The following is a 16,731-nucleotide window of genomic DNA, read 5'->3' as shown; positions in this document are numbered from 1 at the left end:
GGATGAACAGGACCCCGATCGGTCGAGTCGGTTGGGGCTAGATGAACAGGACCCCGTGGAGGGCTGGATGAACAGGACGACCCCGTGGAGGGCTGGATGAACAGTAGACGGTGGAGGGGTGTCCGTGGAGTGGTGGTTGAACAGTAGCTGGTGGAGTAGTGCGCGGTGGAGGCTGGATGAACAGGAGCCCGTGGAGGCTGGAGGAGGTCGACGGTAGCCCGTGGAGGCTGGATGAGGTCGACGGTAGCCCGTGGAGGCTGGAGGAGGTCGACGGTGGAGATGAACAGTATCCCGTGGAGTCCCATTTTGCGGTACGCCACACCCATCCCGATGAACAGGACCCCCGTTTCGACCGTAGCACTCCAACACAAGTCCATTTCATCTGTTTTGCGGTACGCCACACCCCTCCCGATCAACAGGACCCCCGTTTTGACCATAGGAGGTCTATGTCCTATGTTTTGAGGTATGCCAGACCCCTCCCGATGAACAGGATCCCGTTTCGAACATGACCGGTCGAACACAAGGTCGTTTCCTCCGTTCTGCGGTATGCCAGGCCTCGTTTCCATCGCATGTTCCGTCCAAGCCCTCCCGATGAACACGACTACGCATTCCATTCCGACCCAGCCGGTTGGCTCCCCATGAACACGACGACGACGTTGTTTCTCCGTTCCGACCCAGCCATGTACACAAGCCCTGGCCGTACGTATGCGCGAGTAGGCGTTCGAGACCCCGCACATATGTACACATATGTGGCCGTATTTTCTTTCTTGCACACTGACCGCTGTACGTACGTGTACATGCTACATGCGCGCCGCTACTACGACACGTGTGCGCCTCTACGTCCACCAGTATGTATGTACACGTTCACGACCAGAATGACAACGCTACGTATGCTTCGACCAGGTGGGTCCCGACTGTCAGGCAATTCCTTGCATGCAAAGATGTTGCTGCTCGGTCCCAGCAGTCAGGGGGCCGATACATTTTTTTCGGACGCACTTCCTTCCGTGCGAAGATGTAGCTGGTGGGTCCTAGTAGCAGGTGGCAAATGTTTTTTTCATGAAATACGGTTGCCCGTCTAGTGGGTCCCTGCTGTTAGGTGGAGGAATCATTATTTTCCACATAATAAGGAGGCACTTCCTTGATGCGGCCATGGACCCAGCTATCAGCCTCTCCACGTACAGTCCACGTCCGATGGAAGTTGTTCCTTGACCATGTTGACCACGCCGCACCGAGAGCACCATGGCGGTGGACGATGGCGAGGCTAGGAAGGGGACGACGTGGAGCCGAGGAAGACGCGGTAGTGGATGCCCACGTTTAGAGGAGTATGAGGGTTCACTCATTCGGCTGCGGTGTGAGGTTGTCGTCGTAGCAGAATAACAGGCGGTATGGGTGAGTAGAGGGATGGCCTGGCCTGCGGTGGGAGTAGTAGGGGGCGGTGAGGACTCCGCGGCATCACAGCCGGCCACGGGCGGCAGGAGCATGCGCACGACCGGCGCTGCTTTGGGCGGCTGGAGCAAGAAGACCAGAGGTTGAAGAAGCACTACGGCCGTTGGATGGACATCGTACGGTCACTGGAGCTAGAATCGTTCATATACGGACTAAAGTTGACAAAGGCTTCCGTGCCAGTCAACTTAGTAGGCCCACAAGTCAGCCTCCCACCAAGGTGGGTCCCAGCTAGTAGGGGGTATTCATTTTTTTGAGCGTAATAAGGAGGCACTTCCGGTGGGTCCGAGCTGACAGCGGGGGGAATGTTTTTTTCGTGAAATACGGTGGCCTGTCCGGTGGGTCCCAGCAGTCGGGGGAAATGTTTTTTCATGAAATACTGGTGTCCTAGGAAGGGGACGACGTGGAGCCGGGGAAGACGCGGCAGTGCTTTGGCGGCTGGAGCAAGAAGATCAGAGATTGAAGAAACACGAGGCCGTTGGATTGACATCCAACGGTTACGTCTGCTAGAATCGTTTGTTGATGTATATAATAACTAAAATAATCTTGCATATGCGTCAACTAAACAGGCCCACAAGTCAGACCACTCCCTCTTTTTTTAATAATTTATATATAGCTCATGGCAACTTCTTATGCAATTTATTACAGTCGTTTTTTTTGTTGGCCAGGGCCAATTTCGCATATTTTAGTGGGTTCCAAACTATTTTTAATACTGAAATGTCGAGCTAGATTTAAAGTACTTTGAAGATATATTTAAATTAGGTTAATGCCCAGTGAAATAGGAATCTAAAAATGTGAAAAAATTCAGAAATTATAAAGTAATTGCCAATTAGTCATCTGTTTTTATATTTACAACCCATTTCATATTACTTTCAAGATTTGCAGGCGTCTTGAAAGAGTTACAGCCCATCAGGGTGTAGAAAAATAAGTAGGCCTGGATTGGGTATTCTTCAGAAAAAATAAATTGGGCTCATTTTCACAAAGAAAAAATAGCTGGGCTGGTCACATGGTGAACATAAAATATAAGCCTGGGCTAGACGGGCCACAGCCCAGTTCAAACCCTACTCTATCTCAACAATAACAAAAAAAATACTGCTCGAGCAGCTACGTCCCAAGTGTCAGCCGATCTTGTGTTTTTCTCTTGTCTATTGACTATATACGCTCATAATGTCGTGGTTCCCAGATGTCAGGAAAACACTAGCAGGAAGCATTTTATTTTTTTCCATACACTGACGTGGTGGGCCCCTACTGTCATCCTCTCCATGTACTTCTGTTAGTTCATGTTGTTTGTTGACCATGTTGACAATGCGAGAGGGCGGCGCCGCGGAGAGCGCAGCAAAGCATGCGGAGGACGTTGGTTTTAACGATTTAGGAGATGGTGGGGCGGCGATGCATGCGCTGAGGGGCAGCCAGCCGTGGGAGGCGGAAGCAAGCGGGCCCCGGAGACGCTGGTTTGATTTTGGAGGCTGGAGGAAGACAGGACAGAAGAAACACGGCAGACTGTTAAAGCAGCATGAGTACTTAGCAACCTTAACTGAAACCAGCAGGGGCACTTAACAACCAAAGATGAAAGCAGTATGAGTACTTATACAGGTTCAACCGTACAAAGCACGCATGAACAGTGCTATTTTGCCTACAGTTAACCAAGGGTGAGGCCGCCAAGCCCCAGGACAAGGACCAAGCGCCACCCCACGCATCCACAACCTTCTAAAGTGGCTTCATCTTGCAATGTGGTCAATAAATAGGATACTCGCTTTAGAGCCATGGAAAAGCATGAACATAATCTTCTGTCCTATTCTCCAAGATGGACGGGCCTTCATTATTTGAGACCACCCATGAATAAGTATCTTTTCCCCTCCAAGGGGAATTGAGTAGGTCGACATAAACATCATGTTGTGACCAAGCGCAAGTCTGACCCGACCATGGTCAGGCATCTGTATAGGAACAATAGAACTAGGCAGTTTCTGTTTCAAGAAGATCACAGCTGTAAAACTGTGTATAAGCAATCATTTATGAACAACATATATAACAGATAACAACTCGTACCATAAGTTTCTCGATACAGTTGGACCTGTTCAACGAGTGCAGTAGTGGCACACATATCCCACGTGGCCTTCCACCATTGAAACACCCCACAAGGACCTCAAGATGATCAATAAAGTGTAGGAACTTGTGGATGTCGACCCAGTCAACTTCAATGCCATTAGTAACAGCCGAGTTATTACAGAATAACAAACAAGCAGCCTGCTTAACTCTGAAAAAACCTACACGTGCCACCAATTATAAGAAAATATTAGTTAGAAATAGCATCTTCGTGAGAGATTCATTGCTACTTCTAAAGTTAAATTGTGATTAGTTAGACAGAATAGGTGGATTAAGAAGTAATCGAGGCAACAAGCAAGAACCAGATACAAAACTAACATGGATGAACAATTGGAACGACATCGGGGTGGAAGATCACAGTGAAGATGAGACCAGGTTCTGCTATTTCCATCAACATTCGTGCGCCAACTTTCAGTCCGTAACACTTGAGAAAGTTTATCCAAGTTCGACCATAAAAAAAGCCGCGATCTTCTTGATTCATGAACCCAACTCGGAACTTATATCCATGGCTTGTCTTCACTATTACCATTAAACTAGTGTATTTAGTTATGGCAAGGCCGGGCATCTTGAGTACATGTGTTCAAGCAGAGCAAATAATACACTGCAGGAAAAATAATATGAGAACAGAATGTATTCCCTATCCTAATATAGAAATAACTTCCTCCTTCACGTCAGTGTTGACCATCGTACTAATAGTACCTTTTATCTAAATATAGCAATCCAAATTTCCAAATTAGTCGACAGTATGTTCAAAAAAACCCCACCCTCCCAGATAGAAAAGAGGATTCTAGGAACATATTGTGCGTGTTTTAAAATCCTGTGTTAGGATCAGAAGGAACAAGTGTGGCGCCTCGCCGAGGGCGCAGAAACCTGCAGGGTACTCGCACTTTGGGCACTGCAAATGAAACACACTAGATTCAGTAGGAAGAAAATGCATCAACGGCGGTGGTTGCCATCCTAGGATTACCTGCGACCAAGGGACTTGGATTTATCGGGGATGGATGAAGAATTCGTACCTGGTTCTCCATGATAAAACCCTATGTAATCACCGAGAGGGGGTTTTCTCTGAACAAGCAGACGACGGAGAAGGGGATTCAGGCCTAGTGAAATATTGCCGCTTCTTCCGTCCAGCTTACTACTAAAGTTGGAAAGGGGGGTGTGATTTGATGGCTCATTGGGCATTATTGCGGTGCTACGACCGGGGTGTGTCTACCATGCAGTTGTGTACTATAATTTGTGCATACGGCATGTGGACCCCATTGCCGGTTGCCCCACATATCAGCGAAAGGAAGTAGAAAGACAGGAGTAACTAGTTACACATAAATATATATTTTGACAGAGAGATACTCCCTCTGTAAAGAAATATATAAATCTTTTATATCACAACTTTATACATAAGAAAAATCAAGGGGAATATATATAACATATATATTTATAAAAAACAGAGTTGTTTTTAACACAGTATAGGTCGTCTGATTTATATCTGATGGATAGGAAGGAAACTATGGCAAATTTGCAAAAAGTTACCCACACACCTCTCCACATTTGCAAATAAGGCCTTCCCTCGTTCATCCTTTTCTCTCACAAGATAAAATACTCATACAAATGCATCTTGATGTTACATGCAACGCACAGGCATTATGGGGGTTCGGCTTTTTTTATGGGGGTTCAGCTGAGAATATAATACTCAGACGGGCTCACGGTTATGGACTTTGGGCCGCAGGCCCACCCTGCATGTTTGGGGGGCCATGTGTTCTACCTTAGTGCTTTTCATATTGCAAGCGGTCGGTACGACGCTGGTTTTAGACGTTGTTGCAAGGCGAATACACAAAATTGAATAAAGCACGGCAGCTGTTGGAATGAAATCGAATGATAGTTCCTAACCAGCAATCAGAGTTGCAATTCTATCAATGATATACCATGTGATAAATAATACTGTCGTACTACTTATACACACAGGACACTTGTTTCACCATGCTAGATTATTACATCAAAATCACTCAGAGGAAGATCAGTTCGGCAGTTGCGTGCTGCTACTGAAGAATTGCAAAGTTGATTTGGACCAGCTCTCATTGCCGAGAAAGTTCGATTTTGACATCATCCCCTACCACAAAATATGATTTAGATTTGAACCTTGACCATCCTTTAGCATCAATAATCATGCGACCATCCTTTGTACTTACGGTATATTGAGCAGGTTCATTCACACCAAGGCTGCGCATGGTAAGAGAAACTTGGCCACGATCGCCCGGGCTGTTGAACGACTCCCTCGTTGCTCTAGGAATTCTCTATTTGCAAACAAGAAGACATACCCAAATAGTTAGATCAACACAGTGAATCATGTGAAACAACATGGAAAGAAAAAAGAACGAAGCACTTGGGCGGACAATGCTTACCAAGAAGGTGGACATGTCGGTTTTTGTAAGGACTTTGGTATATGAATTGCGAACTGCAGCCCAGTCTGTTGCCTGTGCAACTGCACGGTCCGGAGCAGATGCAAGTGCAAGTGTTGGTGCAGGTGCCGAAGCCGTTGCTGCTGCCGGAGATGGTGCTCCTTGTAGAGCTAGTGCCGGTGTTGGAGCAGGTGCCGGTATCGATGCCCGATCCTCCAGTAGATCAGACTGATCCGCTGACGCAGTCATGCCCAATTCTCAGCTGGATCAGACTAAGCTGCTGCCGCTGTCAGTGCTAGAGCAACTGCCGGTGCTCGATCCATTGCTGAAGGTGGTACCAATGTGTGAGACAGCAGCGATCGTGCCTGGTCTGCTATGATCAGCTTTCTAACTTGACTAGGATCCATGACCGTGATCCAGTTTTTTATCTTCATTTCTTTTAAACGCGAGAAGGACTAATTGTGGCGTTTCTGTTAAACCAAACTTCAGTTCATCATAGGGATTCAACTTGTACTCAGACAACAGACTGATCCAATTTTTTCCAGTAATATAAGTGATGGACAGTGCCTTCGTTACAGACATGACATAAGAAGTGAAACCTGCAAAAATAGCCATCGTAGAGCAAACCAAACGGATTATTCTGTGATGATTGTCACATGGCGAAACATGCATCGTAAAATTACAGGAAAAAGAAAGAAAACATGACATTAAATCAATAAGATTTAGATAGTAAATCAATAAGATCTACTTGATGAGACACGAGTGAATCCTTACCAGGAAATCACTATGTTGAATTACTAAACAGAAGATTGATCGTCCAACTACGGGTGGCATGCAGGGGCCCCGCCTACTCCCACAAGCAGGACAGTCCAAAGGTCGTGATAAATCATATGGACCGAACATCCATGGGACTGGAAATCCTGGTGGGTGCGATAAACCCTGCAATGCATACAGATATTGGAGTGTAACCATAATTGATCAACCGTCCTCACAAAAAAGATGATCTGGATACTTCAAAATATACATACTGAATTGAGTGGACAGACATTAACATAGACCGTTCTCAGGACTGACCACACACCAAAAGCGGCAGTACTAATAAACAATACAGGGTTCACAAACACAAATCAAGTACTGAACAATAGTACTTACTACAGACAAGCAAAGTTGCACTAATCAACTCTGCAGACTATTTCTTGCCACCGACCTACGGGCTGAACCCTGCATAACTGACTAGGCCATGGACTTCGTGAGAGATGTCTACATGCACCATCACCATCTTGTCAACCTTGGAGAACCTAACAGAGTGGTCTTTCCACTAATAAATATGATGATGAAGATAGGCCGCATCAGATTTGTTGGGAAGCTTTACGAGAACCACACCCTTCGTAATCGAAGGCACAGCCAGGAAATTGTTGTGGTCAAGTACAGCCTCGAGAACACGCCTGACAACAAAGCTACAAGAAAACACTAGTTCAGGACACGTGGCGACAAGGACACAGCAGCTGGATAGTTTAGCAGTAGAACTCATCATCAGGTCTTCTAGTTCACACGGCATGACTTTGAGAACTTCATCTCCACCGCGGACCTGGTTCTAATTCAAACAGAAACCATATTTTATTACTACCTCTGTTGATAAATAAAAGATGATTTTCGATATTATACTCCATATATGACTACATATACACAGAAAAATGAGTGAACAAAGACACTAGAACATGTCTTCAAAGGCATGGGAGCAGAGGGATTACTTGCAATATCCATAACACAAGTTACTGAGGCAAATATACCCTCTTCAAGGGTAGCACTGGTGTTCATAAAGTACTCCCTTTGTCCCAAAATTCTTATCTTATATTTGTCTAGATACGGATGTATCAAGTCACATTTTAGTATTAGATACACTCGTATCTAGACAAATCTAAGACAAGAAATTTGGGACAGAGGGAGTAGTTGAAAGTAATCTATAAGAAATTAGTGTCAACCTCTCGCATGTTTTGGTCAAAAGAGTTATTTAGAACCATCATTTGGCACACTAAAATCACATGCAAGATCACCCAGAAAGTTGTACTACCAGTACTAGTACTGCGTGTTAGATGAAAAAACATGATCAAGATCGAGAAAAAGATCTTCAACAAGAGACATTACCTGGACTTGCTTAATGAGGGATCCCGGAGAGGGGGGCTTGGACAGGGCGATGGCTTTGAGGTTGTCTGCAGTAGTCTTGGTAGGGTGCTTGTGGTTCTTCGTACCATGAGCGTCGATGGTTTTGGCCAGTGCCATAGACATCACGTCGGTCGGTGCTCCAGCGTCCATCCAAGAGAGGAAGCTGAGAGAGAAGAGTGAAAGCAGGAACAAGATGAGGGAGAAGCAAAGCGAGTGGGGGTTTTCTTCAAGAGAGCAAGCTGAGAGAGAAGAGTGAAATGATGGTTGCTTCGTCCGTCCAACTTACTGCTGGAAAGGAGGGGGCTTTGTGATTTAACGGCTCATTGAGCATTACTGCGGCGCTTCGATCGTGGTAGTCTACCGTCACTCTACTACGGAGTAATTTAGTGCATGGCTGGTGGACCCAGGTGCTGGTTGTCCCACACGTCAGAGAAAGTGAGTAATTTAGTGCATGGCTGGAGGAGGATCCGCATGGTAGAGCGTGTCCACTATTTTTCTAAAGAAAAAAATGATTACATCAAGTGTTTCCACTCTTACGACGGAGGAGTGCGAAACACGATAGCCACTTGAACATACACAGTGCTCCTACTACTAGGCATGTGCAGTGGTTCATACGTCAGTACTACACAATCTTGTTGCTAGTGTAGTAAGATATGACGATAACAAATGATGTTGTGCGCATGTCAACTACTCCTATATGTAACATAGTTTCGCTTTTTCGACTATCCGGTCGAGAATGAATGGTGAGATCAATGTTAATAGAAGTAGGTCTATAGCGCACAGAGAGTACGATGCTACAGTACTCCATGAAACATGAACCATATGAAGAACGAATAGTGTTAGGCAGGGTGTATGAAGGGTGCACGGGATGGGAGCAAAAGTTCCCTTCTCGACCCACTCTTGGGGGTTTGGAGGACTGCATGAAGGGTGCATGAGTCCACACTAGTAGGTTAAAAAATACACGTAGAGGTAACAACTATATTGAGATGAGAATGCAACCAAACACACCCACACGCTTTGTGCTACAGTGACTGATTTGCACCATCTGAGTTTGATCCAACTGTCATGTTGCGCTGAGACATGGACATGGCCATGCAGACGACGCCTAAACAAAACCGAAGTCCCTCTGCTTCTCAAGGTGCACGATGTTGGTGATGCAGGGTGCAACCGCCCGCAGAGCCCGCTCCCGGTCTACGGGAGCCAGCTCATCAAAGACGGCGTCCAATGGCACGAATGGATTCCGGTGACGGAGCCCTGAAAGGATTCACCCGGCAATGGAGATGGCAGCCTGCAACCCCTCCTTGTCCAGCTCAGCCCCCACCATCGCACGGAGACGGCTTAGCTCCTCGGAGATCTAGGTGAAGAAGCAGACCAGGTCAGGAAGCCGCAGCTCGTTGAAGTCGACCGGGTGGTCGAACGGGTTTAGCTCGACGGCCGGCATCATCGCGCTGGCACGACGGTAGGCATCACGCAGCCGCAACACGTGCGTGGCAACTTGGTTCACCAAGTGGCTGAGGCGATCGTAGACCTCGTAACGATCGGCACGCTTGCACTCCAGCCGGCTCCCCTGACGGCCTATCGTATCTCCCACTTTCTGCAGCAACGCTACCGACGCCTCGAGCATCTTTGTGGTGGACGCCTGCCGCTTTTGAAGCTCCGTGAACTCCCGCACATAACAGAGGAGCATGGCACTCCTCTCCTCCTTGAGCTCATGGAGCTCCACGTCCTTGGCCCTGAGCACCGCATCCTTGGCATGGAGCTCCCGTGTAAGGCGCCTCACCTCGGACTCCATGATCTGCTGCGCCGCCATGGCACCAGGTAGAAGCAATGGGGAGAGGAAGCAAAGGGGGTGAAACGGATGAAAGGCAATGCAATCTACGGGAAGGCGGAGCGAGCCAGCCGAGGAGTGGGGAATCTTTTGGTTTTCACCACGGTAAAACACCAGTCGATGACTTCTCACATCAGGGAGCAGTGGGTTTTACAGGCGGAGTCATCGTGACTAATTGTTGCCGCGCCTGCTTCGTCAATCAAAAAATTAAAAATCCTGCCGCTCCTTCTCCCATCAGTCAAAAAATTAAAAATCATGTCGCACCCAAACACCAGAGCAATGCCGCGGTGGATATTTAAATTTAGCTGCTGGCAAGTAGATAAAAAAAGGGGTGAAAAAACAAATGTGGCGGCAGCCTAGCTAATGGGTCGAACTAGCCCAACTAGCTAGCCACCGTGCTTCACTGATGTACTCGGCGGGAAAGGTGGTCTTTCTTGATTTGATGACTCATTTACTTGCTTCGGTGCTATGACCGAGGAGGACCCAGAAAACGCGCGATAGGGCATCCCACGTCAGGAAGAATATATGCGTGCACCACCCGGGAGGACCCCGAAACCGCGCGGTAGGGTGTGCCACGTCTCGGCACGGAGGAAAAATGTGCATGTAAAAATATACGGTATCAGACGTCGGCAGTAGCTCTAGTACCTATGGTTCGACCTCGAGACCCAGCCAGTCGGTCGAAAACACCCCACTAGCCACACAGCTTCATCATGCAAACCTGGCATGGAGGATAGATGTGATTAGCTCCGTCTCGACCAGCCATAACGTCTCTTGTTCTAGGTGATTCTTCTATTTTCCATGTTTTTTGAGTTGTAATAACACCACGGCAAGCTAGCGCCGCTCTTCGTGTGTGCCCGTGCAAAGGTTAGATGATGGAGAGAAGAGAGATTGCAATCATAAACCTGGGACCCACCAGTAAGTGAGACAACGGTCATGCACGTGTTGACGAGGCACTCCCTCTACTCTACTCAACATAATACTGTATAAAATCAAGTTACGGGACAAAGCCAACAACTGTTGTTTCAGGCTATCGACTTATGCTTTGTAGTCCAGGTTGCTAGTTCAAATCTCGTCTTTCAGATTTGTTAGTTTTAGGTCCAAATTTGATTAATGACAAGTGGGACCCCCGGGTGTTGTTCTGATATTTGCGTGTATGATGGTTTTTTGAACAAACAGTTTGCGCGGTTAGACAAGTAACGACACGAGTTACACGTATTTTGCAAGTTTACGAACAAAAATGACAGTGGCATAGATACTATGGTGATACGAGTTTTTACACCGTTGGAAGTGAGATCCAATGGCTTGGGAGTAGTCTTTGTAATTATGCGCAATTTCCAAACTCTCCAAAGGTTTTTTTGGAAATAGAATATCCAGTCCTCGTGTGGGCCACTGCATCTTCGATCCCGGCTCCCCGTTGCTCATATTAGGTGCTCCCCGTAGCTTAATTACCCGCTACGGTGATATGAGCATCTAGGTCATATGATCAGTGATCAGATGGCACATGCGTAGTTCTTGTACTTTCTGCGCATTTCCCAAACTCTATCAGCCGTATATTGCAAAAACATTCAAACCTCCTACTATGGGCCATTAGATCTCAATGAACTCGTATCACCATAGAATCTACGGTGCGGGAGCACCTCATATACTCTCATGCGAGAAAACATAAGGTGCTATCGCAGCTTGGATGCTATGGTGATACGAGCTTTGAGGTCGTTTGATCTGAGATCCAATGGCATCGGAGCAGTCTTTGTGCTTGTAAGAAGTGGCCGAACTCTTTTGGGGCTTTTCTGCAAAAAACCATTCGAACCACCAAGGAGGTGTTGGGTCACAAATTCAATGGCTCCGAAGAGCTTTTATCACCAAAGCATCTAAGGTGTGGTAGCACATGATATTTTTACATACAGGAGAATATGATGTCCTCCTTCGTCATAGATGCTACGGTGATACGAGCTTCGAGGTCGTTGGATATGGGATCCAAGGACATCTGAGTAGTTTTTGTACAAATTGTGTGAAATTCTCAAACTCATCAAGGTTTCCTATAAAAATATTAAGACACATCATGTGAGCTGCTATATCTCAGATGTACAAGCTCCAAGCAACTCGTATCGGCATATAGCATCTAAGGTATGGGGGCACATGATATTCTCCCGGGGAGGAGGTGTGGGGGGTGCACAACCAATCGGTGGTTGGGATGGTGGGGACAAATATAATCTAAACAACCCTAAATAGAGCTCCACAATTTTATCTAAGGTCGAGGGGTTGACCCCCGACAATCATATCTCCGCCTAAACACAACATTTGCATGTATTGTAGTACTAGACTTAATATTCATGTTTTAGTTTCACGTTCATTTTAAATATTGAACTGAGGACCATGCATGTCTTACATTTTACTCCCTTCGTTCCTAAATATTAGTATTTTTAGAGATTTCAAATGGACTGGCACATACGGATGTATATAGACATATTTGTGAGTCTAGATTCACTCATTTTGCTCCGTATGTAGTCACTTGTTGAACTCTCTAAAAGACTAATATTTAGGAATAGAAGGAGTATTTTTGAATTCGTGTCATACATTCATGGTTTGGGAAAATAGATGTACTATACTTATTGGATTGTTGTTGAGTTCGTGCGTGTGTGTCTCTCTCTCTCTCTGTGTGTGGTCATATGCTTGATACATACAAAGTTTTCTCACCTCCATATTGTTCATCTTTTAAATTTCAATTTGCATTAGAAAACTTACTAAGGATACCATGAAATGTGAAATCCACGTTGAGATCACTATATCACAAACTCACTCTAATTCAACAACTCGTCCTAAATCAATTACCATGTTCAGATTAGTATTTGCAAGGAAAATACGGGTATGGTAATACACATAGATTCGTTAGGCAATTTAAAAGGTTCCTTTCGTATTCTCGAATGGTAGGACCCAACGGCGTACCAGCCAGACCTTGGCTCGTGTTGATCCTAAAAAAATGGGATCGTGTCCTTCGGTGGCGTGCGTGGTACGCACATTAGGCAACCCCAACTAGTCGAGCCTCAGCGTTTCAAGTCGAAATATCTGGCGGCTAGAATTCCAGCCCTAGGAAATTCCCCTCATGTCCCCGGTCCATAATGACTACCAATGAACAACGGAGGGATGCTTTAGTAACTAGACAACGTTACCTACTGTGCCGATCACGGTTCAATTCCCTCGGTCGCCGCTCATCAAGGTCACCCGTCAACTGCATTGCCTAGTACTACTACTACTACACCAGGATGAGCACAGACTTGAGCCCGTTTGTTCATGCCTAGTACTTGAGTTAATATATCAGACAATGCACTGGTATGGAGGGATTATCCTTTTACTCTGCATATATAACTTGACTGAAGTCTAACTAAGCAAAATGTTTAACCAAATCCTTTCTTAAGAAATACAAGAGGACAGATGTACGACTTGAAAATTTATTGCATGAAGCAGGTTATGATATTGTTTCGAATCCTGGATCTTAAATTCCAGAAAATCCAAAAGTGAGCATAAATTCTTGAAACTAAGCATGGTCACCTGATATGGCACAAATATTACTTTGTAAGTTTTTTCTTCAATTTGAGACAAGCTGCTTATGACAAGTTGCACAAATGAAGAGCCAAGGTACTTTGGAACAAAGACCTGTCACATTAAGGCGAATGCTTTCACTATTGAAACTGTGGGCGTTTACGTGCCGCCACGAGTCCCTGCTTCTTATCGGCAGGTGTCGTCCGAGCAAGCGTGTGACTCGACGGGAGGCGTGCGAGCAGACCGTTGTGCCAGCTAACAGGGAGGCTTGCAAGCAGACCGCTGTGCAGCCTCACCGGGAGGCGAGCCCTTTGACCAGGCTCCGCCGCCCACCTTCATCCCAACTGCTCCCACTTTTAATGTCGTGGTGCCGTAGTTTAAAATCAATACTGCACTACCCGGTATCGTTACAATCTTCTCTCTTCCTCTCCGATTCTGCTGTCATCTACCTCCAACTAGCCTGACCTAAACGTACGCCCTGCCGCATCATGATGGTCTGCCCTTAGTGGTCCAGTTTCCTGAGGAAGACACCCAGCCGGAGTCTCAAGAACATAAGGCGCTTTGGGATGAGCTTCAACTGGCCTTGCGGGAAGACGCCGCACCTGTCCCCGCTCCCGTTCCGGCTCCCGCCACCCCGACTGCGCCAGCGCCCATCCCCGTGGCATTCATGGGCTGGGAGCCGTACATTGTCGCCGAGCTTGATCCTACGGGGTTCGACGAGGTCCCCGTCGACTTTCACGCGCCCGTGCACCTGCCAGCGCATGCGCCTGCGCGTGCACTGACGCGCAAGCCCGTGCTGGTGCCCGTGCACCTACCAGCTCATGCGCCTGCGCGTGCACTAACATGCGCGCCCGTGCCGGTGCCCGTGCACACGAATGTCTCGGCCGCGCCGTTGACAGCGCATGTCCCCGCGCCGGTGCTAGTACCCCCCTCAGCGGCATGGATGGCCACCGTCAACCGCTTCCTTGCACCAACGCCAGTCGCCTCCTCCCGCCAGTTGACTCGCTCCGATGTACAGAACATTTTGGCCTTCCTTGAACCTAGGCCAACATCCAGGAGTACGCCAACAACGGTGCAAGACGCCACTGTCGCCGTCAGTTAGTGGCCTGACGACACATAGAGCACGGCAGAGGAGCCGCTTCCCACTGCAAGACGCCCCCGCCGCTGCCGTGTAATCTAAATTTGGCATGAAAAACATTCGGATTGCCATGCTTAAAATCCGAATGTTTATCATTTCCGTTTATTTTATATCGATCATCGTATCATTTGAAGTCGGAGTCAGACTGAACGAAATATATGGTTTGATCAATTGAATGTTCTGCTAGAGCCGTATCAAATTAAATATAAAACGTCCTCAAGCCACATGTATTCCTTGTCATCCAGTGACCTAGACTGCTTCAATGTCGAGCGCTCAACACGTTTAGCGTGCAGTTAATTTCATGCTAAAAATAGGGCTAATCACATAATAACACGCAAATAATATCCTACTTAATATCCACATGCACTTAATATACTTCCAAATTAACGTGCATTGCACGTACACACTGACCAGTGCTGCTAGTACGTGAAACTGGTGCCGTGACTTGTGAACGCATCCAGATATGGTCAACGGCAACATCGCCCGTGAGTTCTTCGTGTTTGTCCATGTGTCTAAACGCAAAAGGGGAGGAGTGAGAGAGAGCACACATGGAACCCACCAGTAAGTGAAGGCGAATAGTACTAAAAATAATATTACATGTTATCCATTAAATAGGCTGTGGTAATATAAAAACAATATGTGAACAAAGGGGGGTACAGCAAACATTGTTGTTCTATGTATGTTGCCTATAGACATGCGGCTTGAAGGCCCGATCGCATGTTCGATCCTCGTCCTTTATTTTTTAACTTGTATATGGGTCCAAATTTGTTTCATGACATGTGGGCCCCTCAGTGTGTAGTTTGTAGAACTTTAATTTGTGGGTCGAAATTTGTTCATTCCAAGTGGACAATCGGTGTGTAGTTTTGTAGCTCATTTATAATAATTAAAGAGAACAACATAGTTTTTTGCAATAATACCATGGTGCGATGTTGAAGGCGAGAAAGGACGTGCGAGAGAGTGATGACCGAGCCAGAGGGAAATCAACTAGGGGAGTTGCGGGGGTTGCAACGATGTTTGGAGTAGTTGTGGGCCGAATGCTACGAAAATATAATCTAAACCGACCGGAATAAATGCCTACACAAATTAATCCAAGGTTGGAGTGCCCCTCGCAAAGTAAATAGCTCCGGCTTTGCGAGGGATGGAGAGGTAGTAGCTTCAATGCATGGAAGATACGGTGTGAGAAAGCGAGGTCAATCGAAAGACATACAGATAGAGATACAAAGTGAGTGTGGTTCGACATTCATTGAACATATATATATATATATATATATATATATATATATATATATATATATATATATATATATATGCTATGGAGATATATTGTCCGATTGAGCTTTTGGCAAGGGTGAGGGTTGTAATAAAGAGCTTGAGAGATGATCCAGTCACAGACGTGTAGATATATTTTGTGTGTGGGAGGAAGCAAGGTCAATCGATCACATAGGGTCGCCGTGCGATCGAAAGAGTGAGACGGGTTGGAGAGAGTGACATAGATAGACAATGTGCGTGAGAGAGTATATAATGTGAATAGGTCGAATGGGCTCAAACATGGTGATATATCATTTTTGTCCGAGAAAGAGCCAGGTCAATTGAGACATACAAAGAGTGAGAGAGAGAGAGAGAGATTGAGTGAGCGTGGCCCACCATGAGGTCGAAAGAGTGGCGGCGGCTTGGATGGACTGACCGAGATAGACAATCTACGTGAGAGAGTATAGAGTGTGTCGATCGAGGCCCGAACAGGGAGATATATCATTTGTGTGTGAAAGAACACGAGGTTAAACGAGACTCAGATAAAGTGAGAGAGATTGAGCGAGTGTGGCCCGCCGTGCGGAAGAAAGAGTGAGTCAGTCTCGAGGGAGTGACCTAGATATACAACTTGCGTGCGTGTGCACGAAAGGTTGGGGGGGCCAGATAGGCAATGCATGTATTTAGCACGAGAGGGTGAGAGGGAAAGGGGGAGATAGAGAGAAAGCTCGGCATGGGGTGCAATGCAGGGTGTGTGAGGTAAATACATTTGGTAACATAGTGGAAAAAGGGGTTGTGTAGTTGAGAGACTTAGAGATCGAAACATGGAGAGAAAGAATGAACATGTGTTGGAAACCGATAGCTTCCTAAGGCGGTTAGGA

The sequence above is a fragment of the Triticum dicoccoides genome, chromosome 4B (genome assembly GCF_002162155.2).
Source record: "Triticum dicoccoides isolate Atlit2015 ecotype Zavitan chromosome 4B, WEW_v2.0, whole genome shotgun sequence".
Lineage (NCBI taxonomy): Eukaryota > Viridiplantae > Streptophyta > Magnoliopsida > Poales > Poaceae > Triticum > Triticum dicoccoides.
Note: the sequence above shows the minus strand (reverse complement) of the source record.